At 36.4% G+C, this 26,807-nt stretch overlaps 1 protein-coding gene and 1 pseudogene across 1 annotated transcript in view; one reads left to right on the forward strand and one right to left on the reverse strand.

Annotated features, from left to right (window-relative positions):
- The window catches only part of LOC150053625 (ATP synthase F(0) complex subunit k, mitochondrial pseudogene), a 112,471-nt pseudogene extending 101,837 nt beyond the window's left edge, over nucleotides 1-10,634 (forward strand).
- Grm5 (glutamate metabotropic receptor 5) overlaps nucleotides 1-26,807 on the reverse strand; it is a 470,415-nt gene that overhangs the window by 244,319 nt on the left and 199,289 nt on the right. The gene's annotated exons all lie outside the window — the stretch shown is intronic.

Here is a 26,807-nt window from a genome sequence, read left to right on the forward strand (position 1 = left end):
TCACTATCTTATTTTTTATATTTTTATTGTAATTAATAAAAGGGTTGCATGATATTTGCCAGATAGAAGGTGCATTAATTCACATATACTGATACTCTTTCACAGGTCTAAGGTCCCCATTACCTTCCCCTCAACCCTGCCCCAGTCTTGGTTTTCCACCCTTCCCTATCCAATTTCAAATAACCAAATACAAATACATCCAATATATCAGATAACAAAGTGAGATACTATAACATTATAAGATAACCAAGGGACAGCAAAAGAGATGAGAGATAACATAGTACATTAAGGACAACAATCATTCATTATATGGCTTTTGTTTCAATATCCTAGAGGTCCTTTCATTAGCTTCATACTATATGGCCTCATGTATCAAGATTTTGCTTTATTGCAGATCTCTGCTAGTAGCGCCCATGGTTTCTACTGATTATGACAAATAAGGGAACCATAGAGCCTAAGTTCCTTTGAGTCTGGCTTACTTCACTTAATAGAATCTCTTCTAAGTCTTTCCATTTCCTAACAAATGGGGCAATGTCATTCTTTCTGACAGCAGCATTGACTTCCATTGTGTACAAATACCACAACTTGTTGATCCACTCATCAACTGAGGGACATCTAGGTTGGTTCCATATCTTTGCTATGGTGAATAATGCTGCAATGAACACTGTTGTGCTGGTGGATTAAGTATGTCCTAGTTTCTGGATGGTTGGGTAAATGCCAATTAGTGGAATTGCTGGGTCATAGGGGAGTTCTATGTTTAGTCTTTTGAGGCACTGCCATACTGCTTTCCATAGTGGTTGAAGGAGTTTGCACTCCCACCAACAGTGTAGTAGTGATCCCTCCTGGCCACATCCCCTCCAGCATCTGTTGTTATTAGTTTTCCTGATCCTGGCCATTCTACCTGGAGTGAGGTGGAATCTTAGAGTTGTTTTGATTTGCATTTGTTTTATGACCACAGGTGTTGAGCATTTCTTCATGTGTCTATAGGCCATTTTTGTTTCTTCTTCAGAGAAGACTCTCTTTAAGTCGTTGGTCCATTTTTTAATGGGATGGTTGTTACTTAGGAGATTAGTTTTGGAGTGATTCAATTTTTTGAGTTGTTGATATATTTTAGATATGAGGCCTTTGTCCGTTCTATGGTTGGTGAAGATCTTCTCTCACTCTGTAGGCTTCTTAATTAATTTACTAGCTATGTCCTTTGCCATACAAAAGCTCTGCAGTTTAATGCAGTCCCACTTCTCCAGCCTTTCTCTGATTTGTTGTGATTCTTGGTCCTTATTAAGAAAGTTTCGACCTGTGCCAAGGAGGTCTAGTGTATCTGCTATTCCTTCTTGTAAAGTTTACAGTGTGTCAGCTTTTACCTCCAGGTCTTTGATCCATTTGGAGTTAATTCTAGTGCAGGGTGACAAAGAAGGATCCAACTTTAGTTTTCTGCATTTGCTTAACCAGTTCTGCCAGCACAACTTGTTGAAGAGGCTATCTTTCTTTCATTCTATTTTTTTGACTCTCTTGTCAAAGATTAGGTGGCCATAGGTCTGTGGTTTAATATCTGAGTCCTCAGTTCTATTCCATTGGACTTCAGGCCTGTTCTTGTGCCAGTACCAAGCTGTTTTGATAATTATAGCTCTGTAATAGAGTCTAAAGTTTGGTATTGAAATTCCTCCTGTGCTGTTCTTTCTGCTAAGAAGTGTTTTTGCTATACGGGGTCTTTTATTATTCCATATGAAATTTTGGATTGCCTCTTCTATTTCTTTAAAGAATGACATTGGGATATTGATGGGTATTGCATTGAATTTGTAGATAGCCATTGGCAAAATTGTCATTTTCACGATGTTGATTCTTCCAATCCAGGAGCATGGGAGGTTTTTCCATTTCCTTAGTTCTGCTTTAATTTCCTTTTTCAGAGTTTTAAAGTTTTCATTAAAAAGGTCGTTTACATTCTTAGTTAAGCTAATTCCTAGGTACTTTATTTTCTTTGAGGCTATTGAGAAAGGCGTTGCTTTCCTGATTGTTGGCTCCTTCCTCTCACTATTGGCCTAGAGGAAGGCAGTTGATTTTTGAGGGTTAATTTTATAGCCTGCTACCCTTCCAAAGTTTTGAATCAGCTCAAGGAGCTTGGGAGTAGAGTATATAAGATTCTTTAAATACAGAATCAAGTATGTGCAAAGAGGGATAGTTTTACCTCCTCTTTCCCTACTTGGATCCCCTTTATGCTTGCTTCTTGCCTTATTGCACTGGCTAGGAATTCTAATACTATGTTAAAGAGGAGTGGAGAGAGTGGGCATCGTTGTCTCGTTCCTGATTTTACAGGGAATGGCTTTAGATTTTCACCATTAAGTGTAATACTAGCTGTGCATTTGTCATACACAGCCTTTATTATATTGAGGAATATTCCATGGATTCCTAGTTTCTCCAGAGCTTTTAACATAAAGGGGTGTTGGATCTTGTCAAATGCCTTTTCCGCATCTATTGAGACAATCATGTGATTTTTTCCCTGCTCCTGTTGATGTGTTGAATTATATTAACTGATTTGCGTATATTGAACCAGCTTTGCCTCTCTGTGATGAATCCTGTTTGATCATAGTGTCTAATTTTTTTGATAAGTTGTTGTAGACGGTTGGCCAGTATTTTGTTGAGAAGTTTTGCATCGATGTTCATTAAAGAAATAGGTCTATAGTTCTCTTTCTTTGATGAATCTCTGTCTGGTTTGGGAATGAGGGTTATACTGGCTTCATAGAATGAGTTTGGTAGAGTACCTTTATTTTCAATTTTGTTGAAGAGCCTGAGCTCTGCTTTGAAGACCTTATAGAATTCAGCTATGAATCCATCTGGCCCTGGGCTTTTCTTAGGTGGAAGGTCTCTTATTGCCATTTCTATTTCAGTGCTTGAAATAGGCCTGTTTAGTTGGGTTAGTTCTTCTTGGTTCAGTGTGGGTATGTTAATATTGGCTAGGAATTCATCCATTTCTTCTAGATTCTCAAATTTGTTGGCATGAAGGTTTGAGAAATATTCCCTCATGATACTCTGGATCTTGGTAATTTCTGTCATGATATTACCATTTTGGTCTGCGATTTTGTTTATTTTGGAATGCTCTCTTTTTTTTTGGTAAGATTTGCTAAGGGCTTGTCAATTTTGTTAATTCTTTCAAAGCACCAACTCCTTGTTTTCTAGGTTCTTTCTACAGTTGTTTTGGATTCCAAATCATTTAATTCTGCTTTGATTTTAATAATTTGCTTCCTTCTACTGGGATTAGGGTTGGTTTGTTGCTCTTTTTCCAGGAGCTTAAGGTGACACAATAACTTGTTGGTTTGCGATTTTTCCAACTTGTTATTGTAGGCATTAAGAGCTATAAATTTTCCGCTGAGTACTGCCTTTGCCATGTCCCAAAGGAGTTGGTATTTTGTGCGCTCCTTATTGTTAAATTTCATAAACTGTTGGATTTCTGTTCTGATCTCTTCAATGGCCCACTCGTGATTTAACAATGTGTTGTTCAATCTCCATGAGTTACCGGGTTTTCATTGGTGGAGATGTGTGTTCAGTTCCAATTTGACGCCTTTGTGGTCTGAGAGCACAGGGAATAATATCAGTGTTTCTGAATCTGTCCAGGTTTGTTTTATGGCCTAAGATGTGGTCTATTTTGGAAAATGTTCCATGTGCTGCTGAGAAAAACATATATTGTGTTGTTGCTGGGTGGAATATTCTGCAGATGTCTGTTAGATCTAGTTGGTGTATATAGTCGTTCAATTCTAAGGTTTCTCTGTTGAGTTTTTGCCTTGTTGATATGTCCATAGGTGAGAGTGGTGTGTTAAAGTCACCAACAATCACTGTGTTTTGATGTATGTATGGTTTCAGTGAAAATAAAGTTTGCTTGATGAAGTTTGGAGCTCTGGGACTGGGTGTGTAGATATTTAGGATCATTATGTCTTCCTGGAGGAAAGATCCCTTTAGTAGTATGTAGTAACCTTCTTTGTTTTTTCTCACTAATTTTAGTTTGAAGTCTATTTTATCTGATATTAGGATGTCAATTCCAGCCTGTTTATGAGGGCCATTAGCTTGATAGAGTTTATTCCAACCTCTCACTTTCAAAAAATGTTTGTTTTTTGGGGTAAGATGTGTCTCTTGAAGACAGCAGAATGATGGATCTTGCTTTTTGATTCATCTAGACAGACTATGCCATTTAATTGGTGAGTTAAGTCCATTGATATTGAGAGTTAGGATTGAGAGATATTTATTAGTTCCTACCATTTTGAAATGTTTTCATTAAGGCCTGTGTCTTGACAGTTTTTGTGGTCCTTAGATGGTATGCTGTTTAGGTGCCATTTCTTGCTCTGTTTCTTTCTGCATTTATGTTGGTTTTCTATGTGTAGAACATCTTTGAGAATTATTTGTAATGTTGGTTTGGTTGTTACATAATGTTGCAGCTTTTCCCTGGAATGGAATGTTTTTATTGTTCCCTCAGTTATGAATGAGAGCTTAGCTGGGTACAGTATTCTTGGTTGGTAGTTATTTGACTTAAGGGCATTACATATATGCTTCCAGTCACTTCTTGTTTGCATGGTCTCTGCTGAGAAATCTGGGGTTATTCTGTTGGTTTGCCTTTATAGGTGATTGATCCCTTTTCCCTGGCTCCCTTTAGGATCCTTTCTTTGGTCTCTATTGATCCTGTTCGGATTACCATGAGGCGGTGGGATGTTCTTTTCTAGTCAGGTCTGTTTGGGGTTCTAAAATCTTCTTGAATCTGGATGGGCCTGCCCTTCTGGAAATCTGGGAAATTCTCTGAGATGATTCCCTGAAGTATATTTCCAATACCATTGAGCTCTTTCTCCAGACCCTCCTCACTACCAATTAGCCTTAAATTAGGCTTCCTAATTGTATCTTGGACCTCCTGAAGCACTCTCTCATATTTCCTAGATTTGGATTGACTCATTTTCTGTTCTTTCTCTATAACAACTAAATTATCTTCAGCCCCGAAAATTCTCTCTTCTGCATTGTCTAACCTGCTATCAAAGCTTTCTACTTTATTCTTCATCCCCTTGCTTCTAATTGCTCATTTTTGATGCCTTGCATCTCTTGTTTCAGATCATGTATGGATTTCTTTAGTTCCTTGATTTCCATTTGAGTGGTTAGCTCAGTAGCTTTATTTTCTTTGGACATTTGTTGGAGTTCGGTCACCTTTTTATTTGTGGATTCTATGAATTCATCCATTTTCCTTTGAAAATCCTTTATTATGGCCTCCTTTATGGCTTCTCCTTTTTCACTTATCACCTTGTTTATGGTTTCCTCTTATTCAGCTCTGGCTTCCTCCCTTAGCTCTTTATATTTTCACATTTTTCATTAATGATGTTTATCAATTGCATTTGTATAGCACTTGGAAGACTCTCCTCTAGGTTTGCCAGTGACTCTTCCATTGTCTGTTTATATTGGGTGGGGGATGTTATTCCTCGATTTGACATTTTTCTTGAGTTTCTTGTTCTGCCCATTTGAAAATGGGAGCAAGATTAATACTAAACACGATTATAGTTTTTCAGATATAACCAACCTAGACCTCTTTAGCTGGCAGACACTAGATGTTTGCAATTTTTGATTGGTATTATCACTGTTTCTTTTTGTGCACTTACAGACCAGTCTCATATAACCACTGATAGCCTCTCAATCCAATCTCTATTGTATTTAAGTCCCTCTGGACCTAGAGTATAATTGAACACCATCAAGTGTAGATCCATGCATTATAAGGGTTAAAAGATGAACAGAGGACCAGAAATAGAAAAATAGTATGTGAGAGATCAGGGGAGGTATAAGAGGAATAACATAGGAGTGTAAGATTATTATAGTAATGAAGAAAACCGTCTGCCCAGTGCGCTCGGACTGAAGCTCGCAGATCCATCCCATGGCCCACTGTGAGGCCACTGGTTAGGCTGAGAGCTAGTCATGCAGCAACACATAAGTTTTATCTAATACTTTCCAAACTTTGTACTCAAATACGCTACCTGCTTACCAACTTAGGTCAGTTATCCTTACGCAATACCTTTTCCTCATTATCTTATTTAACACCATACTTTGGGGTTAAATTATTTAATTAGTAAGCATATACTAGTCAACAAAGAAATTTATTAAAATATGTTGAAAAATATATATGTTAAGCATATATAGTTCTGTGCCGGTCACTTATCATTGGAATTCTAATTGCTCAGGTGTCTGAGATAAGGAAGAGTTGAAGTCAGCACAGGAAATTCTGTTATGAGATTCTATGCCTCAATTAATCATCAAAAAGGCTGAATTTCAGGTATTGCTCAAGTGGCAGAGCACCAATTGTGAGCAAGCAGGCCATGTAAAAGTGAGAGAGCCTGAGTTCAAATGAAAGATACTGGCAAAATAAAGAAAAACATACACATGATAACACTTTAATAATTTTAAGATGCAAAAACTTTTATGAGAAAGTCATAGAAATATACAATTTAATAGTATTACTTAGTATGTGATGGGTTTGTGTGTGTGTGTGTGTGTGTGTGTGTGTGTGTATGTGTGTGTGTGTGTGTGTGGGCTTGAATGCAGGGAGTGTTTTCTGTCCCTTAGCTTTTTTGCTTGAAGCTACTGCTACGTAATTGAAATGTAATTCCACTTCTGCTTTTTTTTTTTCCAGGTTAATCAACATTAAGATTTTCACTGACACTCTTGGTGTGGCTGGGTGTGGCTGGGTGTGGCATAGCTGGGCCCCAGAGGCTATGAATTCAAGGCAGTTTTATGAATTTCTGTCTAAACAAATACTCAGAGGCTGGCAACGTAGTTCAAATGGTAGAATGCCTGTCCAGCAATCATGAAGCCAAGAATTCAAATGCCACCACTTTTTAAAAAATCACCAAAACTCATCACAGAGACCTTTCTCTCTCTCTGTTCCTCTCTTTCTTCCCCAATCTCTGTCTTTGTCTATATACATAATAATATGTCCTATATTTACATAAATATTATGCACTATAAAATAGGGTAGAAGCCCTTTTAATTTCACTGGAGAATGAAAAATATAGGAAATAATCATCTGTATTATATGTAGTCATGTAACATTTTCTGCTATTTTTCTTATAGATGTTTTATTTGTTTATTTTTCTTACTGATTCTGGGCTTGCTCCCTATGCATTTTGAATGCTTTCTGGAGCCTGTGTTTGTTTTCATTGCCTAGAATTCTATATCCTCTCTGCACTTCCCCTTTAATGTACCAAATAGGAAACTCCTATTTATTCCTTAAGGTCTAGTATTAATTTCTAATGTGGATCTTTTTTTCCCCTGAGAATAACCATTCTTTTAAAATCATTGTTTGGCAACATTTAACTTTTTTTTTTTTTTTTTGCTAGTCTTGGGCTTGGGCTCAGGGCCTGAGAAATTGTCCTTGGGTTTTCTCAAGGCTAGAGCTCTACCACTTTAGCCACAGCACCACTTCTGGATTCTTTCCATGTATATGGTACCAAGGAATTGAACCTAGGTCTTCGTGCAAGGTAGACAAGCACTAGGCCAAACTCCCAGCACCAACATTCAACCTTTATAGCAATCTTATTGTTGAGTACAACATTATTTATTCATGATTTGCCCCTCCTTTCTTCATTATATGAAAAATTCTTTGAATATGGATGTTGTGTCTTATTAACCATTCATACATTTATTCCAAAATGTTCTATTGAATGCTTATCATGTACAAGGACTGTACTTGGTGTAGGAAATTCTTCACAGTGTATTGCAGAAAGTAGATTCATGGGATGAATAGCTAGGATCTTACAGTAAGTCAAGCAACTCTAATAAGGCAATTCACTTTGAACATATATACATGGAAAACTGGGCATTATGGAGTAGTGGTCTGATCAAGGCAGTGTGCAACAATCTTCACATCACTAAAAACCTGTATAACCTGTTTTACACACGTGATATGTTCCATTAATCCTTAAATGTTACACCTTTTCTACAGATTTCACACTAATAATGGAAGATAAAGAAAAGATAAACAACAATACCTTTGGCCAGCATGTAGTATAAAATATAACTATAAACAGAGTTATTGTTGTACGTATGGATTTGTTTGGGAAAAAAGTTAAGATTGAAAAATCTGCTGAAGACTCAAACTTGTCTCTAGTCATAGCTGCCTTGTGGTTGAAGATTTGAGAACATTCATTTGAAGCCAACCAGACAGAGAAATCAGTGAAATTTTTATCTCCAGTTAACTAACAAAAAGCCAGGAGTGGAACTCTAGTTTGTGTAGAGCAGCAGCCTTGAGCAAAATGATAAAGGACAGGTGGAGTTCATGCCTATAAGTCTAGCTACTCAAGAAGCTGAGATCTGAGGATCACGGTTCCAAGTTAGCCAGGGCACGAAAGTCCTTGAGACTCTTATCTCCAATTCACCACCAGAAAACTGGAAGTTGTGCTTTGGCTCAAAATGTAGAAGCCCTACCCTTGAGGTCTTCAGCTCAAAGACAATGAATGCTCAGGCCCAGAGTTCAAGCCCCACCCCCCCACTAGCAACCCCCCCCCCCCCCCCCCCCCCCCCCCCCCCCCCCCACCCGCAAAAAAAAATCTAAGGGACAGCAATTATTACCTGGGTTAAAGCCTCATTATAGGAACATACATAAAATAACACAAAACAAAAAATCTTGACCTTGAGTCAAAATCATGGATGCTTCTGTGTTTAAAAAATAATAATTTTATGAGAGTTAGAAAATCATATGAAATGATGGAGCCTATTTTCATAAAAAAATATCTGAGATTCGGAAGAGATCATCTGTGTATCTTTGGCACTGGCTTGAGAGCTCTAAGAAAAAGAGAAAATACAGGGTGAGAGTGGGGCCTAGTGGCAGAGTGCTTGCCTAGCATGCATGAAGCCCTGGTTTCAATTTCTTGGTACCCACATAAATAGAAAAAGCTGTGGCTCAAGTGGGAGAGTGAGTGCTAGCCTTGAGAAAGCACAAAGACAGTGCCCAGACCTTGAGTTTAAGCCCAAGGAATGGCAAGGAGGAAGGGAGGGAGGGGAGGGAGACAGAGAGAGAGAGGAGAGAGAGAGGAGAGAGAGAGGAGAGAGAGAGAGAGAGAGAGAGAGAGAGAGAGAGAGAGAGAGAGAGAGAGAGAGAAGAATAAATAGAAAAATTGTAGTGGTGTTCACTAGATACTTTGCTGAAAATGAACTCTAACCTGTGGGTAAGAACTGGATGGACAAGTTAGGAGTGAGCCAGGGAGAGTGACATTGTCCAAAATAAAATATCCTCTTTACCTGATTACATAACCATGACCCCTCTTGTGCTTCTCCTTTATAATAATACAAAGTAATATAAAAATCTTCCAGTTTTCAAAAGTTAGTCTCTTGTTTATTTGACAACAGGACTAATGCTAGTAATGTGCATAAAGAGTTCAAAAATATGGGGCCTTCAACTTTGGAAGTTCACATAAATTGATTTTAAAGCTGTCAGGAAAATTATGTGGAACTAGTAATATTAGAATGTGATTGCATTGCTGTCTGTGAAATTCAATCTAAATTTCTTTATTTATTTTATGGCTATGCCATAAAATCACCTTGCAATTAAAGATTTAGACCTGACTGCTTAACATGGCAATGTATAATCAGTAATTAACCTAGGAAATCTAAAATTGTACATGGATTATTTCCTTTTAGAGGAAATTTGCATTTTTTCATTCCCTAATTTAATTTGATTATCTTTAACTTAAAGGGTTTCAATTCAACCTATCGGTTTGTGAATACAATGAATCTTCATTCATCAGTGTCACCCTTTCATCATTCTCTTCCAGTTCTTCAACCCCACCCAATCCCTCAATTTATTTGGCTCCATTTTCATATATGTATATTGAATATTATGACCACATATAACTATTCTTCCTCTCTCCATCTGTCTGTCCCATTCCTTTGACCTCATAGCTCCACAGCACATGTTCCAACTTCCTGGTATTTAATTTGTTAAACTGCAAATTAGTTGTTCAAATGAGTTACACCATTGGATACTCCCCTGTGTATGCCATATCATACTTAATATGTGTATACATCATTTTATAAATGTCTATAGAAATATATAGTTTAAAGCTGGGAATGGTGGCTTACACCTGTAATCCTAACTACTCAGGAGTCTGAGCTCTGAGGATCACAGTTCAAAGCCAGCCTGGGCTTGAAAGTCCATAAGATGTTTATCTCCAATGAACCACCAGGAAATTGGAAGCTGTGCTGTTGCTCAAGGGGTAGGATGAAAAACTCAGGAACAGAACCCCCACCCAGAGTTCAAGTCCCATGACCAACATAAAAACAACTGTGGTTTAAGAGAATTGTATATTTAATTTCATATGTGAATTATTTATATGCTATCAGTATGTATGTTCAAGACAAATTTTAAAGGGTAGTGACGTTATAGATAATCTAGGCAAATTACAAATAAATGATGCAAAGAGTAAAGCCATGCAAAACTTCAAAATTTCACACTTCATGGCAGGTGCCATGAAAGCCAATTCCAAGTCACTGGTATTAAGAAGTATTTTAATTCATATAATCTCACAGGTAGAATGAATTGTGTACTAGCCACATATAGAGGCATTGCTTTGCTGGTCTCATACTTTAAGTTAAGGTCTAAAAAGTTTCCAGCTGTGAAAGCAAAATAAATGGATTCTAATACGTCTGACCTCCAATGTTAAATTCCCAAGCCTGGAGAAGCTAATGTCAACTCATTATATACTATTCAATTTGTACAATAAATGACAAACCAGGAAAAACAAAAACAAAACCGTTTCTCACTCAGTATTTGTAATGGGAAAAGAGAGGATTTAGCTTGAGATTGCCCATGCTTCTTTGGCCTCCTACCTTGGGCTTTCCAAGAATAGTACTAGCTATTTTGTGTGCATTAAGGTCAGAACAAGTCTAAGATAAGCATGTATTTTCTTATTGATGACTTAGTGATATGAGAAGGGCAGGACAAATTTAGAAATATTCAGTTCCAACTAAGAATGGATCATTCAGTGAAGCAATATCAAGAATTCTGTGTAAAACAGTCTGGGTTATGGTTGCAGGTTTTGCTGGTAAACAACAGCTTTTGTGAGTGACAGACAACGGCAGTTAGAAATCACCTTCCAGTGAAAAGATGAACTAACATCACAAATGAGTTCCTAACTTGAGAGAAAATCTAAGAAGTAATTTACAAAACATCCCTACAGGGAATTTAGCACCTTTATAACAAAGTAAAACAGACAAAAAAATAAAATAAAAGTTCAGGACTCTGAGGGAATGTACCTATCATTTAGTTTTGTTCTTCTACTTCAAAGATGAAAACATTGAGGTCCAAAGAAAGAATATTGAAAGTTACTCTGAAAATTAGTTTCTTAAAATACAGATCTCCTAAATCCCATCGTAGTTTTGTGTGTGTGTGTGTGTGTGTGTGTGTGTGTGTGTGTGTGTGTGTGTGTGTGTTTTGTGCCAGCAATGGGTTTTCAGGGCTTTGCACACTTGCTTAGCTTTTTCCTTTAAGGTAGGTTCTCTGCTACTGGAGCCACTGCTCCAACTTTTACGTGGCTGGTTAACTGGAGATGCGTCTCATGGACTTTCCTGCAAAGACTGATTTTGAACAGTTATCCTCAGATTTTAGCCTTCTGAGTAGGTAGGATTCAATTAGCATTGTTTCTATCTAGGAATCTTAAGTCAGTAATATTAATAGTAAAAAGAGTAATGTTTTGTGGGTTAGATAATTATAATGAAGGAGGATTACATCACATACTTTTCTGATCACCGTGGCATTGCTAAATAATACTCTTTATTCTGCAAAACTTTTTATTTATATAAACCTGTTAGTTTACTTGTAAAACAATATGGAAGGACCATTGCTTGCCTAGCACGTACAAAGTCCTGGGTTCGCTTCCTCAGTACCACATACATAGGAAAAAGCCCGAAGTAGATCTGTGGCTCAAGTGGCAGAGAGCTATCCCTGAGCAAAAAGTGTTTAGGACAGTGCCCAAGCCCTGAGGTCAAGTCCCATGACTGGCAAAAAAAGGGAAAAACAAACAATATGGAAGTTTTGCTTATTTAGCTGCTATATCAAATTGTATGTTCCTGAAGAAAAGAACCATATTTTCATCACTTGAAATCCTCAATGCCAATTACATTTTACTGGGGGGTAATATAACAGGCAGAAATCATTTCTGGTGAGAAATCCAAACCCAGTGGCTATGCAGAAGGTCAGTAGACCTTCAGATTTAGAGAACAACACAAAGCTCCACCCATTTTGTTATATCATAGACTGGCAAAGATTTTAAGTTTTAACTGTTTCTCCTGCAATTTATATAAATTACTGCTTGAGAAGATCGGAATACAGAATCATGAAAATACTAGGCAGTGGGTTAAAAGACTTGTTCCTATATATATATATCTATATGTGAGATTCCTTCATGTGTCTCAGTAAAGCAATTCATTGCTACCTTGTGCAAGTTTCTCGTTCCCTAATGTATAGGAGACTCTATTAACCACACAGAGGCCAATATTTATTCACTAACGCCAAGTGCTCATACTACACAGGAGCCTGAGATCTGAGGACCAAAGCCAGTTGGGGTAAGAATGTCCATGAGACTTTTATCTCCAATTAAGCACCATAAAGCTGGAAGTGGCATTGGGACTCAAGTCGTAGAATGCTAGCCTTGAGCTGAAGATCTCAGTTACAGTGCCCAGGCCCAGAATTCAAGCCCCCACGACTGACAAAAAAAGAAAAAAGAAAAAAAAAGATCCACTGAGATTGTCTTGGAGTGCATATAAACATATAAACATCTGCATTTCTTAAATGACCCACGTGTTTCCTTCCCAATTAAAGGAAGTTTTATAACTTCTGGAATTTTTCATTTTAAATCCTCTGAAGGAAATGTATTGGATATCCTGACATTAACCTAACTGTTAAATTTAATGATTCCATCCATCTTCAATTTTAAGGATCAATTTAATTATTAATGCTTGAGCTTTAATTCCTATGGTTGCTGCCTGTACCTCATCTAGTCCTAACACTAAGAAGGTGATACGTAAAATGTGCTCTCCCTCACAGACAGTTGATCCCCACCATGAAGGCTAATGAGCTGCTGGGAATTGCCTGTTGCTAGAGAGAATACAGTCCCATGGCTGACACTGATGATGCCATTTTAAATGGGGCTCCATTTGTACTTAATTATGGAGTAGGAGAAGCTTAGTAACTCTGGCAGAATTCATTTTAATCAGCAGCCTCATCCTGGGATTCCACCCAGAAATATACCATATCCTAGGATGCCTTTTTGGTTTTGGTTTGTTTTTTTTTTTTTGTACAAGTTTCATCATTTTCACCTACCTATATCGATTTATGTGTTATGATCCTCAAAACTGCACTAATACCTAGCTAATGTTGCCTGTGAGTTTGTATGTGTGCATGCATACATGCATATTTTTGTGTGCATATGAATGTGTGTATATGATGGCTTCAACAGTTCTTTGTCAAATACTGTTACAGCTGATCCATGCCTCCAGCCCTGACTTTTTACTGGGCAGGCAGCAGTCTCAACATGCCCCTTCTACATTAGGTTTTCTGTCATTGCCAGGACAGCATGCTCAGGTACTACATCCAGCTCTTTGTTGGAGAACCATGCCTTGTGAACTTTCGTCTTTTGATTTGGAGTGGGGGCGGGGTTTGCAGGTTGTGTGGCCTGAACTCAGGGCCTGGGCCGGGCCCCTGAGCCTTGTTATGCTCAAGGCTAGCTCTATCACTTGAACCACAGTGCCACTTTTGCCTATTCTGCGTGGTTTATTAAAGATAAAGAGTCTCATAGACTTTCTTGCCCAGGCTGGCTTTAAACCCTGATTCTCAGATCTCAGCTTTCTGAGTAGCTATGATTACAGGTGTGAGCCACTGGCACCTGACTCTTGTGAACTTTTATGTCTTGGCTGGCTTTGAACTATATAGTCTTCCCAATCTCTGTTTCCCAACTAGCTAGAATTGTAGGTGTAAAATTTGAAGTCTGGGCCTGGGCTTTGTCTCTGAGCAATTTCACTTAAGGCTACCGCCCTACCCTTTGAGCTACAGTGCCACGTCTGGTTCTCTGGTGGTTAATTGGAAATAAGAGTCTCATGGATTTTAGTGCCCAGACTGACTCAACCACAATCCTCAAATCTCAGCTTCCTGAGTAGCTAGGATCACAAGTTTGAGCCACTGCACCTGGCTTGTGTAAAGTTTTATAAAGAATAATTTGTTAGTTATTTCTTTAAGATAAACAACGTTTCTTTGTTTCTTTAAGACATAACAAAAAGACTACTTTTACTGGGTGTTAACTCTGACTTTCCAGGAAAGCCAAGCTCCTACCTCCACTGGATTGCCTATGCAATTTGTAGGAGTCACAGTTTCTCTATTCATGTAGATTTATTTCTCACTAGACTCCATGTCTTTTGGATCATTAAGCCTTGGCCTTTTAATATCTGCATCCACCCTAGCAGCCATTATCTCCGAAAAAAATATTAAAAATTGCAAGTTGAACAAATGAATGAATGGATAATACGAAAATTGCATCATAAACATTCTGACACTTTTAATTTTGCAAAATGAGTATAATGTCCTATGTTAGTATGTGTATATAATTTGTAATGATTAGATTTAAATATGTGGTTATGTATCATCTCAAATATCAATCAAAATCTTTTTCATGGGTTATTTTTGAAATATTCAATTAATTGTTGCTTTTTTCCACAGAACATTACATTATTTCTCCTATACAAATGCATCTCTGCTCCTGTGAACCGTCTTCTCTTCACTTTAGAGAGCATTTTGCTCTCTGATTGCTATGATATCAACAGCTTCCACATATAACTATAAACATTTTTATCTTTCTGCATGTGATTTATTTAAGTTAACATAATATCCTACATGTTTATCCAGGTTGCCCAAAAAGAGAGGATATCATTCTTTCTTTAATGGCTGGATAAATTCCCATTCTGTAAAATTACCACATTTTTATCCATTTATCTGTCATCATTGGACACTTAGAAGGATTCCATTACTTGGCTAATGTGAGTAGTATCGTATTAAACATGAGAGTGTGGATATTTCTCTAATATACAGATTGTCCTTTCAAGCACTTTCCACGAAGTTATTTTTTAAATCCTTTAACTAACTAGAGAACAAGTATGAAGATTCTATTTATATTAATTTCATTTCTGAATGTCTGAAATTCTAGCAGTGGAAATTTCAAATGAGACCTTAAATACTATTTGAACACACTGCGTCCCTTAACACAGATATTGAGTTGTATCTACTATCCAATTAACAGTTTCTCACTTGCATTACAGTTTTTATAACACTTTAGAACATTTGTCTCTCAGTAATTATCACTTATAGAATGCAAATTTTATCTGAAAATAGGTACAATGGCCATTTAATAGCATATGTTTTGGGGGAATATTCAGTCATCAAGTTCTAGATATTGATTAATCTACATGAGGAATATGACTCATACTGTATGATATCTAGCTTTTAATTGCAATAAAGTACTGAACATTTATGGACTAAATCTATTTTACATAGAATGTATAAAATTCACAGATATGTATTAAATTTTTAGGTAATATCTTATATCTGAAACATATAAAGATACACACTTTCAAATAGGTAGTTTCCTCATCTTTAATTATAGAAATATAAAACATTAACAATATATGAAAAACTTGGCTATCACTAAGCACTCTAAATATATACCAACATAGAATTGTAGTTACAATATACAGGAGGCATTTGTTATGCAACTACATAATGAAAACCTGCAGGCAGAGAAATAAATAAATGATGCTAAAACTGTGTGGTATATTTGAATAATAATTTTAATTTCTCTACTCTAAAAGGGAAAGGTAGTATGTGATATGTTTATAGCAAAGTAACATATGAAAAGAAAGTCTAGCAAGGTCACAAATTAAGTTTCCATACAGTGGACTGAGAAATGACAGTGAACTGAGAAATGACCAAATTCTCCAAAACACATTTCTTTTAACAAAAGTTCATGGTATATAACACTTGTAGAAGTCAACACTGTGCACTGGAATATAAAATAATGCTACAAGAACGATAAGATAAAAGCAGTAACAGAAAATTAGTGTGCTAAAAGCTTTTTAAATTTAATATTTCAATCTTCCTAGATGACTGCTAACTTCTCTGAAATCTCTGCCTTCTGCTTCTTCACTGTTTCTGAATATTAATAATATCTTTGAGATATGATCTCTGAGTATGAATTCATTCTGCTTTTATTTTTCACAGTCATCTATGAGAGACAGTTCTCTAACATTTGTTGGCATTTTTTCTGCTAATTAACATTCTTGGTTCCATAGAGGAGAATAGATAGTTTGACAGTTCACTTCCTTTATGCTTGAATAGTGAGTTTATTCCTGTGTGAAGATTGTTAATTAGTTTAACCCAAGACTCCTTAAAAATCACTTTATTCTGTATTTTTTAACCGCAGGTCTTTGAGAAATGAAAAGAAGGTGACAGCAACTGACTCACATTAAGAAAAAAAACTATTATTTTATGGATTTCTTGTAATTGTTGAACTAATTGGAAAGTAGTCTCATCATGAAGAAAGAATCGCCACATAAATAAAAGTTGATGAGTAAGTATATTTAGTTTCACTGCTTTAGTTAGACTTCCTTCCTCTCTTTTCTTCGTGTTGTGGTGGAACTTACATTTGAACTCAGGAGCTTTCCACTGAGCAATACTCACAGACCTTTTGCTTTTGTTTGCTTCCAGATAGAGTCAACCTACAACCATGATTCTCCAAAAATCCACTTCACAGATAGCTAAGCTTACATGATTGCAAAAGTACACATGCTGATATATACATACTATAAGGTTCTAGCATCTTTTGTTTCCTAGACTATTCCTAAAGATTATCTTCTTATCTTTACCTGCTGAGTAGCAAAAAATATAGATGTGTCTCATGACTGCTAGCTTCCTTCTTTTCTATAGGACATAGTAGAGAAAGTCCTTACAGCAATGACTGGACTTAATGCTAAACCCAAGCTTTGGCGTGGTGTGGCTCTAATTATAAGCATGTGAGTTAAGATGGTGGTGGAGGATTGTAGAGGTTTCATAGGTCCACGTGGTCATTTCATTTCAGTTTGGATCTGACACACATTGTGCTTTATGTAACACATCTCATTTAATCTTTACAAAAAAGGACCACTTTAACCAGTCATAAGAATTCTTGTGTCTTACAACATGTGTCTTACAACATGAAAACTCAGAAATAGTGATAAACAATCAAGCGAAAAACTGGTAAATGGATTCACGATATGGTGGGTAATTCTGATAAAGAAACAGGTAAAGAATGTGTTTTGAAAACAGCATTGCACTCCTGCAAACTGTAGCTCAAGAACAAAGAGGCACATGGAGTTAACAGCTTACCATGCAGTACCATGCAGTTAATAGCTTAAACAAGGTGGAGAGATTTCAGAATTAGGATTGCAAGCACCGAATTCCACTTGAGTGATTTTCCAAAAAATATGATCTAGCCTAAGTGTCTGCCATACACTATTTGGGCCAGTTTATAAGAAACGAATGCATTTTCATCTGATATTCAGATTTAGTTGGATATCCTTTTTCTCTGACTCTCCAGGCAGAGGATTATCCCAAATAGAAATAAAGGCAAGAAAGACATGTGAAAGGGTATCAATGTATGTGAATTAAGGCACTTTCTATCTGGCAAATATCATGTAACCCTTTTATTAATTACAATAAAAATATTTAAAAAAAGAAATAAAGGCAAGAGAGGACTCTACTAGTGAAGATAGAAAATGGGAGAGATTTTACTGTGGGATTTCCACATTTTGATTAGACATATGATATGATGACTCTAATTCTTAAGGCTGAGACCTCAAGTATCCCAAAGAGAGCAGAGAAAATAGTTGAGCTGCAGGTGAACAAGTCCAATTTAATGGGAGAGTCCTAAGTTTAACAGTGGCACCAAGATCTGGGAAATAAATCAGTAAAGTTTTGATAAGACTTGAGAAGACTGTAGGTAGTTATATATGCCTTGCTAACATGAAAACAACAAAGATGAGTTATCTCTCTCTGATAGCATTAGCACAAATTTAAAAAAACAAGGCTTTAGCAAATACCAAAGCTGTACTAATATCTGCATCCATATAAACATGAAATAATAAAACAGCAATTATTTCAGCCCTATTATTCTAGGCTCTCTGGGAGTCATTGATCTAGAAATACATGTGCTATTCATTCTCAGGTTCAATAGTGATGTGCATATAATCATATAAGATGATGCTTATCAAAATTAACTCCAGAAAATGGAAAGAAGGGTTTTTTTAATTCTACTGTGGTCTTTTTTCTTTCTTTCTTGGATTTTATTTACTTTTATTACTATTTTTTTATTTCTGTACCCTTTGTCTTCATACACGTTTATCTGATTGAGGAAGGGGAAGAGAAAGCACAGAGACAAAAGAGAGACAAGAGGTGAAGTAATTAAGCAGTGGTCCTCACTAGACACTCTTTTGGAAATGAACTTCAAAAGTTGTGGGGAGGGGAGAAGGAAGGAGAAAAACTGGGAAAAAAATGAGTGAAACTGCACTTACTACCTGACTTAGGTAACTGGAACCCCTCTGTATATGACCTTTATAATACAGTTTTAAAAATGAATAAAAAGGAACCCATAAAAAAAGATTCTGTGACTCCCAAAGCCTAGAGGTAAGTCAAGTAGAATGAAATTAAATAATGTGGATGTGCATCTTTAGCAGATCCTAGAATAAGGAGATGTCATTAAGGACTTGTAACAAAATCTTCTAGAAAACATACTTAAAATATTTTGATAGAGTTTGCTACAGTTTGGAGAAAAGAGATTGTATAAAATATTATATTAATTCCACCCTGTGAAGAAGCAAGGATGTTGGGAGCTAAACATACAGTCATATAATCTGACTTTTATAACAAGGAAGTAGGGCTGTAGGCTCAAGTGAAAAGTGGTAGCCTTGATATAAAAAGACAAGTATGAGTGAGATTCAAGCCTCACTATCCCCACAAAAAAAAGAAAAAAAAATCAGGGGAATGATTCCTATCAAAAGAACCTGTAATACAATCCTCAAAAGTACTACTTAGTATTCAGTATGTAGAAGCATTCTAGATGCCATATCTCAAAGGAAGAAAAGATTCCAGCATGCCTCCCCTAAAAGTAGGACATCATGCTACCTGATATTAAACCTCGACTTGTTTTCTGATTGAGATCACTTAGTATTGACCAGTGAAAGTACAAGGAATTTTCAAAATTAGAGAGAACTATCTATCTAACTTAATATCTGTACAGTAGGTTTGCCAAGATGGTAAAGGTCTAATTATAAGAAACACATGTAATAAAGTGTATATCAAATAAGGTGCAATATATAATTACCATCGGAGCTATACACTAAAAGGTGGTTTCCTTCCTTCTTCTACAATACTCTCCAAGGTTCTTCAAGAATCCCTGCTCCCTTTCAGGGTACATGTGAAAGTAGGCAAAGATTTCTGCTATACATTTACTTCAAAATAGAGAATATCATTTATTGGGTGTGGAGGGAAGAATTAGATTACTTATGTAAGATTCACATTAAATGTGTACTCTCTGGACTACTGTGGTGATATTTTTAATGTTACTGCCTTCAAGTGGTAAAAGGAGAAAGGTAGAGTTAATTTCCCTTGCTTCAAATATTATGTGTTTTAGAAATCTGAAGGGTGTAATAGTATAACTATAGTGGCATACAAAATAAGCCATTTTGGCCATAAGCAACTCTGAATTTCAATCATAATTTCATAAATATCTAAAAGCAAATGTACCAATATCCATGCACACTGTGGTTAGCTCAGCAGGAAAGTCATTTTAGTATTTCACTGATGAGGCACTAAAGAGACCCCCAAACTTGTGATAATTATATGTGATTCATCAACTATTAAAACCATATTCATGAGAATCGCTTAAACACGTATGAGCAAGAATCTGAGAAGTATAGACTATTCCAGCTGGAGAGGGAATTTTCTAACATATTCATTGTAGACAGAAAGTACTTGAAACTTCATGACATTCAATTGTTTACTTTCAGTGGTCCAGTAAATGGGAGGGAGGAGGGGATGGCTGTGATTTTTTTTCACTCAACAAACTCTTAATGTTGGTACAAATATGGCTCCCCCGTCTGTCTTGAATAATTTTTATATGGAAACACAAAACCCTGTTCAAAGTTCAATAATAAAATTAAAATGACAATCTTATTCCTAAATACCAGGACTTAGCATAGAAAAAATGGTTTCTCTAGGGATTAGAACACTTCTTTTGATTCTAGAATAGAATAATTAGCATCCAAGTTTTTAGGTGGGAAAAATAAAACACTGTAAATGTTTTCCACAGCTAGAAATAGACTACAGCTGGACACTGGTGGTTCATGCCTATAAGGAGGCTGAGATCTGAGTATCACAGTTCAAAGCCAGTCTAGGCAGGAAAGTCCATGGCATTCTTATCTTGAATCACAGAAAAAATCAGAGGTGAAATTGTAACTCATGGGGTATAGCACTAGCCTTGAACTAAAAGAATCTCAATGACAGCACTGAAGTCCAGAGTTCGAATCTCAGGACTGGGGGAGAAAAAAACACTTCAATCAAGTATTCTTCATTTTCTTTATGTTTTCTCCCCTAAAAGATGGTCAGTTCTAATTTTTCTTTTACTTTCCCATCCTCACTCTCAGTTTCATATGTAATTTCATTTATATAATTTTTTGTTTCAATCCCATTGTATCATATTATATGCATCTTATTTTAATAATGTCTTTTTGTTCTTGTTTGAATACCTTATTTTGGTCTGATATTTTCCACAGTCCTGAAATTCTTGGCCATGTAGTCAGTGATAGTTACATGGTGTGCACCACAAATAAACCTGCTCCTTCCATCTTTCAGGTTTCTGACAAGCTTCTGATTTTTTTGTTCCTGTGAATTGTAGGTAGGGAATGTTAAATAGTGCCTCCTAACTGCCCAGACTATTAATGATGCAGTCCCAGAATTGCCACTCCATGGTGGGCATTAATGGAATATTGTAGTCTCCAATTTTATAAGTTAGTTACAAAGGTTGAGGCCAACTTACTGAACTACCACCTCCTTCATCTCAGTGTTCTGCAGCTCTTTCAAAGTATGCAAATCAAAGCCCTATCACAGGACTTCAATATTCTGAGACACACAGTAGTAGAATGATTCCTAGTTTTCTCATCTCTGTCAAAGATATTGTTTGTATTACTATTATCATTATTATTATTATTATTATTATTTTGGTCATGGGACTTGAACTCTTGGCCTGGCCACTGTCTCTGAGCTTTTCAGCTTTAGGCTACCACCCTATCCCTTGAGCCACAGCATCACTTCCAGTTTTCTGGTGGTTAATTGGAGATGATTCTCATGGACTCTGGTGCCCAGGCTGGCTTTGAACCATGATCCTCAGATCTCAGCCTCCTGATTAGCTAGGATTACAGGTTTGAGCTACCAGTGGCTGGCTACTTAACATTATTTTATGATAAAGTGAAACAGATTTTTGAACCTTTGAAATCCATCCACACTACACTTAAAAATCAAGCCTAGCAAGTATTCAAAAGTGTGCATACAGCTTTGCATGGGTAATGCTTGAGGATTCATGTACAATGCAAGGTTATGAAGCACAGGTAGTCCTGTAAGTGCTAAGTGAAGTATCAGCTTATTATTTTTTAGTAAAGAAATTCTATTTAAATTTCAACTGTTTCTACTTCAATTTACCCCATCTGTATATCTTACACAAACTATTCATACCTGTATGTACTTTCTCATTCCAATAGCAATCCAGAGGATAAAGAAAATTATAACCTAGCTTTCCAAATCCCAGTTACATTTAGGATGCAATGTTCCAGCCACTAATAAAGGATTCAGAAATTAGTGATATTGTGCTCTGGATTTGGACCAATATGTTATGATCAGATCATGAGAAACAATTCAAAACTGGATAAAATAAGTGAAACAATGGTTTTCCAGGAATTAAATATTGAGCAACAGTGATTACTAAGAACTGGGAAACAAAAAAATCTAAATTCTATAGCCAGCTAGGCAGGAGGAAGCTGACACAGTTTGGGAACACAGACATCAACTTTTCAAGATAGAGCGCAGGGAAAAGGACTCTCCAGATCTATGGAGGGTTTGTTTTGAATACATAGTAGGGAAGTCATTGGAGCCTATGAGTAAGGGACCTACTGGAGACTTCCCACCTGAAAGCTTTAGAATGAAAAGTAATCAGTACACCAAGAGCTCTGAATTAGGGCTTGCTCCCCTAAACTGAAAGGGGAAAGAAAATTCATTCACAAACATAGAGTACTCAAAAGATTCTTGCTTGTGTGTGGTGGGACATTTAGATATATATTAGACACATCTCTAGTCCTATGTAACAATTCTCAAACAGGATCAGTAAGATGGGAGCTGTATTCAATTAACTTCACCAGATAGTGTTGAAGATATTTATATGAATAAAACTATCCCAGCAATGAAGTCTAGTAGTCTATTCAACAACTGTTGAATAATGGCTTCAAAACACATAAAATTCCAAAAAAAAGAAAACTTCAAAAAGAAATAGATGAATTCAAATCATATTATAATTTAGCTCCTCCCTTCTAATAATTGACACAACAAATCTGTTGAGAAATAATGAAGTAGAAGACTTGAGCAACAAAAATAATCAATATAAGCTATTTTAAATTTAAAGAACATTGCAGCAGATAATAGCAGGATTCTTTACAATTACACAAAGATATTTTACCAAGCTAGACCATATTCAAGGTTTTAAAAATGAATCTTGAAAAATGTTTTTGCAGTTCTGGGACTTAAACACAGAGTCTGTTCACTGTCCTTGAGCTATCTCAAGGCAAGCACCCTACCCTTGAGCCATAGCACCATTTCTGGCCTTTTCTGTGTGTGTGGTATCACAGAATTGAACCCAGGGCTCTGCTTATGCTAAGCAAGCACTCTAACACTAGGCTACAACCCTGTCCTAAATTTGAGAAATTTAAACCACTCAATTTATAATATATGTGTGTGGGGGAGTGTGGGTGTGGGTGTGTGTGTGTATATATATATATATATAATATGTTAGCTACAATTGAATTCAATTATGAACAAACATCATGCATATACATGTATATATATATGCAATCCCTCAAGAAATAAATCATACAAATATGTTGAAGAAGAAATAAACTGCTCAAGTATAATAAATTGAAGCTGGGCACAGGGGCTCATGCCTGTAATCCTAGCTACTCAGGAAGCTGAGATCTGGGGATCTCAGTTCAAAGCCAGTCCAGACACTAAAGACTGTGAGACTCTCACCTCAGTTAATCATTAGAAACCTAGAAGTGGTGCTGTGGCTCCAGGGGAAAGGTGGTAGCCTTGAGCTGAAGAGCTTAGGGACAGCACGCAGGCCCACAACCAACAAATAAACAACAAAAAAAAAGAAAAATAGGAAAGAAAAAAATTAAAAATTATTTTCAAATAAGCCTAGTTACTCAGGAGGCTGAGATATGGGAATCAAGGTTCAAAGCCAGCCCCGGCACAAAAGGACCTGAGACTCTTATCTTTAACTTCTAGAAAATGGGAAGAAGGGTTTGGCTCAAGGGTATGGTGGTAGCCTTGAGCTGAAGAGCTCAGGACAGTGCCCAGGCCGAGTTCATGCCTCATGACCCACACACAAAAAATTATTTTCAAATAAATAGAGAAAAAACACAGTGCATTAGTAATTGGAAGATGTGTAAATAAAGGAAAAAATAGGGTACTGGTTATGTCTAGATCAGAAAATAAGGAAGGTCAGAAATCAAAGGCCTTGGCTTGTACCTTAAGAAATTATAATTAGTAGAGAAGATACACTTAAAGATTAAATGAAAAGAAAAGATCAAAGCAAAAATGAATGAAAAAGAAGACAGGAAAACAACTAAGAAAAAGCAATGAAGCAACGAACACTTGAAGACAAGGCATGGTGACACATCCTTGTAATCTAAGCTACAAGGAGAGGCAGATGGGAAGGATCAAAGTTTTTTTTTTGTTTTTTTGTTTTTTTACTTCAAGTTATTTATTTTTTTCATATATTTTTTATTGTAATTAATAGAAGGGTTACATGATATTTGCCAGATAGAAGGTGCATTAATTCCCATACATTGATACCCTTTCATATGTCTTGGTCCCCATTTCCCTCCCCCACACCCCTAGCCCTCATCTTGTTTTCCCCCTTCCCTATCCAATTTCAAATAACCAAATACAAATATATCCGATATATCAGGTAACAAAGTGAGATACTGTGACAATATGAGATAACCAAGGGACAGCAAAAGAGATGAGAGATAACATAGTACCTTAAGAACAACAATCATTCATTATATGGCTTATGTTTCTATATCCTAGAGATCCTTTCATCTAGCATCCTACTATATGGCCTTTTGTATCAAGGTTTTGCTCTATTGCAAATCTCTCCTAGGAGAGCCCAAGGTTTCTACTGATTTTGACAAATGAGGGAAGCCATTGAGCCTAAGTTCTTTTGAGTCTGGCTTACTTCACTTAATATGATTTTTTCTAAGTCTTTCCATTTCCTAACAAATGGGGCAATGTCATTCTTTCTGACAGCAGCATAGAATTCCAACTGAGGGACATCTAGGTTGGTTCCATCTCTTTGTTATGGTAAATAGTGCTGAATGAACATTGTTGTGCTGGTGGATTTAGTATGTCCTTGTTTCTGGATGATTGGGTAAATGCCAAGTAGTGGAATTTCTGGGTCATAGGGGAGCTCTATGTTTAGTCTTTTGAGGAACTGCCATACTGCTTTCCATAGTGGTTGAATGAGTTTGCACTCCCACCAACAGTGTATTAGTGAGGATCAAAGTTTTAAGGTAGGCCAGGCAAAAGAGTTAGTGCCAAGCAAAAACTTAGCCAGTAAACAAGCTGACTGTGGAAGGCATAGGTCAGAGCAAAACCATGTGAGCCTGGCCCTGGGCAAGGTTTTTTCTGAAAATAACAAAAAATATAAAAATTCTGGAGACATGATAAAAGTGGCCGAGCACCCACCTCACAAATGTGAGGCCCTGAATCAAAACTCCAGTATCTCATAATTATTTAAAATAGTTGCTTATTTAAAGTCAATGAAGCTGATCAAGAGACAGAAGGTCACAAATTACATGTATAAATGATCAGATCTGTGATGCATTATAAATATTTAAAAGATCCTAAAGGAGAATGTAAAAGCTTTGACACTCATAATTTTATCAACCCACTTGGATAAGAAAGAATACTATTTTGCAACATGTTTAGGAAGAAATGTATAATCCGAAGTAATATTTATTTAAAAACAGAATTTCTGAGCAAATGTATTTTTGTCAAACAAAATAGCAATGGCTTGCTTATTTCACTTCAATAATTTGGTATGGGTTTAACACAAAACTCAATCAATCAGATTGAGTATGTTAGCTCAGCGAAAAGGTAAAACAATAAAAGAATTTGAAAAATATACCATTTATTCTTGATTCAAATGCTGCAGGAATCAAACTTGTAAACTGTAAGGGGCTCTCATAGGAAAGAGTTCTAGTAGATTTAGTGTGGTTTTGTTTGTGGCCATTTGAGTAAATTCCCAGGAGTGGGATTTCTAGGTCATAAAGAAACTGTATGTTGGGTCTTTTGAGGGACCTCTATAATGCCTTCCAGAGTGGTTAGACAGGTTTAAATTCCCACTAACAGTGTAATACCATTTCCTTTTGTCCACATTCCCACCAGTATCTGTTATTATCAGATTTCTTGATAATAGTCATTCTAACTGGGTGAGGTAGAGCCTCACTGTTGTTTTGATTTGGATTTCCTCTATGGCCATAGATGTTCAACATTTCTTCATGTGTCTATTGGCCATTCATATTTTTTCTTCAGAGAAGTCTTTGGCCCATTTATTAATGGAGATTTTCTGGAAGATATGTTTTGGGATTAATATTTGGACATCTAAGTATATTTTAGATATGAGTTTCTTTTTGTTATATAGTTACTAAAGGTCTTCTCCCACCCTGTGAGTTTTCTATTTATCTTGCTAGCTATATCCTTAGCCACATAGAAACTTTGCAGTTTAATGTGATCCTACTTAGGCAGCCTTTCTTTGATTTGTTGCATTTCTGGATCTTTATTCAGAAAGTTTCCATCTATACTACCTGTACCTGTACCTTGCTGTAATATTTTCAGGGTATCTGATCTTATATGGAGGTCTTTGTTCCATCTGGGTCTCTTTTTTTTTTGCCAGTCCTGGGCTTGAGCCTCAGCACCACTTCCGGCTTTTTTCTATGAATATAGTACCGAGGAATCGAACCTGGGTCTTCATACATGCTAGGCAAGCACTCTACCACTAGGCCAAACTCCCAGCCTCTATTTGGAATTCATTCTGGTGCAGAGTGATAGCATTATTTCCCATATCTAAGATGTCTCTCAGTAGATGAATGGATCAAGAAAATGTGGCATATATACACAATGTAATTCTGTGCTGCTATTGGAAATAATAATATTGCTCTCTTTGTAAGAAACTGCAAAGACTAAGAAAAAATTATATTACACCAAGCCAGACAGACCCAAAGAAACACAAGCTTCATGTTTTCCCTCATTTGAATATATATGTGATTTTCTTTACAGAGGATAACAATAGGTAAATAGCTAGTAGCATATGACCATATAAAATGAAGCTTATGAAAATGAATTCCAAGAATAAAATGAATTAAAGAGGAGGCTTTTATGGTAAATTGTCTAGGTTTATTTC

The sequence above is a fragment of the Megascapheus bottae genome, chromosome 16 (genome assembly GCF_031878675.1).
Source record: "Megascapheus bottae isolate mThoBot1 chromosome 16, mThoBot2.hap1, whole genome shotgun sequence".
NCBI lineage: Eukaryota > Metazoa > Chordata > Mammalia > Rodentia > Geomyidae > Megascapheus > Megascapheus bottae.